At 78.8% G+C, this 2,500-nt stretch overlaps 1 non-coding gene across 1 annotated transcript; it reads right to left on the bottom strand.

Annotated features, from left to right (window-relative positions):
- Positions 1-648: 648 nt before the first annotated feature.
- LOC142359566 (5.8S ribosomal RNA) lies at positions 649-801 on the bottom strand. Its single transcript, XR_012762454.1, has one exon. It is a non-coding gene; the product is annotated as a 5.8S ribosomal RNA (ribosomal RNA).
- Positions 802-2,500: the final 1,699 nt, after the last annotated feature.

The raw sequence follows: 2,500 nt of genomic DNA, 5'->3' as shown, positions 1-2,500 counted from the left end.
TGCGCTCTCGCGCGGAACCGCGACGCCACGCCGCCGCGTCACGCCGCAGCCGCCGCCGCCGCCGGCGGTCGGCTCGCGGAAGAGGAAGCCCCAGCCCGGAGAGCGGCCTGAACAACGCGTCAGACGCGCCCGGAGACGGCCCCGCACGGGGCCACGGCGATGGGTTTTTCTCGGGGAGGAGGAGGGCGACAGGAACCGGGGCAGGGGCGGCGCGGACGGGGGACAGACGGGGGCGTCCACCGCCACCGCCCCCGTCCCCCACCCACCGGCGCGCGCACGCGCGCGCGTCAGTGCGGCACGGCACCCCCGCGGTGCCCACCCGCAGACAGACGCCCGCGCGGGAGGCCGGCGGCGAGGCCCGCGCCATCGCCGCCCCGCGCCTCCCTCCCCCGAAGCTCGCTCTCGCTCTCTCTTCCCCAAACCCACCGCCGATAGCCCGGCGGGGACGAGCTCCGTCCAGCAGGCGCTCTCCGGGAGCGGGGAGCTTCGGAGCGCTCCCCGAGTCTCCATTTAGGGGGACGAAGGCCCGCGCGCTCGCGCGCGCGGACCTGCGAGGCACCCCAGCCGCGCCGCTGCTGGCCCGCCGGCCCCCCCCCCCCGCGCTGGGGCGGGGGGGCTCGGCGGCGCAGACGGCGATTGATCGTAAAGCGACGCTCAGACAGGCGTAGCCCCGGGAGGAACCCGGGGCCGCGAGTGCGTTCGAAGTGTCGATGATCAATGTGTCCTGCAATTCACATTAATTCTCGCAGCTAGCTGCGTTCTTCATCGACGCACGAGCCGAGTGATCCACCGCTAAGAGTTGTCTCGGTTTCGGCACCGCCCCGCGCGCGCGGAGGGGCCGGGACCGCTCGCCGAGAGCGGCCCCTTCTCTGAGGACGGCCGGACCGACCGCCGGCCCCGCCGCCGCCCACCCCCCTCCGCACGCGCGGAGGGGGCGCGGCGCGGCGGCGCGACGCGGCGCGACGGAGAGGCCCTCGCCTCGGCTTGACCGTACGAGCACAGGGGAAACGGAAAACAACGGAAAACCCCGAGCGGCCAAAGGGCGGGGGAGCCCGCGCTCCCGACCGACCCTGGGGAAACGTACGCAACACACACACCCTTGGCGCGCTTCGGGGGCGGCCCAGGCGCCCGGGCTCGGACCGGCCTCCCCCCGGAGGCTACGGCACGCCCGGCCGCGACGCCTGCCCGCCTTCGCTCGGGAGCCGGACGCCCGGCTGCGCCCGCGCTGCGACGAGCCGGCTCCGCCCACCACGGTCGCCTCTCGCCCCGCCGGCGAACCTCGGCGCCGACGCCGCCTTCCACCGACGCCGGAGGAAGCGCGGCCGGCCACTGGAGCGCGAGCCGGCGACGCGCGGCCGCCCACCGGCCCGCGCCGGATGGGCGAACCCGGCCACCCCGCCCGGCGGCGGCGGCCGCCACCGCCGCCGCGAAAACCGCCGCCGCAGCCGCTTCTCGCCTCGGCCCCCTGGGGCCGCCGGCACGGCCCCAGCGGAAAGGCGGACGGCGCTGAGCGCGGGGGGCGGCTCCCACTCTCCCCGTTTCCACGCGAAGACCCGGAGCGGGACGCCCCCGCGCCGCGCGCCCGCCCTCGAGACGGAAGCGACGGGCGGGGAAACGCGGGACGGGACGGCCGCCAGCGGATGCGGCCGGGGAACCCTCCCGGACGACCCGACGGACGACCGGCACCGACCGGCACGCCGAGCGGCGCCGCCGCCGCTCGGCCTGGGGGGGTGTGGCTCGCCCCCCCCTTTCTTTCCCTGGGCGCCGAGGGCGGGGCGAGGAGCGGGAGAGGGGAGCGCGGCGCGCCCCGAGCGCGGCCGCAGCGCGAGCGTCCAAAGGCGCGGGGCGGCCCCCCGGCGGCCGCCCCCCCCCGCGGGGGCTCGCCGCGCCTTTCTTTCCCCCGGCGCGGAGCCCGCGCTCCGGCCGGCGGGTGGCCCCGTTTGCGAGGGCGGGCAGGTCGGCCGCGGCCGACCCGCGCCGCGGTCTCTCCGCCGAGACCGGCCCGCGGAGAGGGGGGGCAGGTTGGGGCAGCGAGACGCCCCCCCTTCTCCGGCACGGCGGCCCGCGGGGGCGGACGCCCCCCCCGCGGCTCGCGCCGTGCCGCTCGAGTCTTTAAACCGCCGCCCGGCTCCTTTGGCCTTTGACCCCCGGACTCGGCCGAGGGAGGGCCGCCGAAGCGCGGACGCTAGGTACCTGGCCCTGGGGTGAGGGAAACGACCTGCATGGCCCCGCGGGGGTGCCTCCCCCGGCTGCCGCCCTCGGGGGAGCGTCCGCCCGCGGGGGCGCGCCCGGCATCCGCCGCCACCACCTCGTCCTCCTTAGCCCCGGGGCCCGGGGTTTCCCTCGATAGCCCGGCGCTGCGCCCGGGGGGAGAGACGTGGCTCGGGCCGCCCGCTCGCGCGGGACGCGACCCGGCCGGGGGGGGGCCTCGCCCGCCCCGGGCGGCGCCAGCGGCCGAGACCGTGCTCGCGCCCCCCCCTTCCCGCCACGGCTCCCTCTT

The sequence above is a fragment of the Opisthocomus hoazin genome, unplaced genomic scaffold (assembly GCF_030867145.1).
Source record: "Opisthocomus hoazin isolate bOpiHoa1 unplaced genomic scaffold, bOpiHoa1.hap1 HAP1_SCAFFOLD_105, whole genome shotgun sequence".
NCBI lineage: Eukaryota > Metazoa > Chordata > Aves > Opisthocomiformes > Opisthocomidae > Opisthocomus > Opisthocomus hoazin.
The sequence above is the reverse complement of the archived record's forward strand: the minus strand, read 5'-3'. Positions and strand labels throughout refer to the sequence as shown.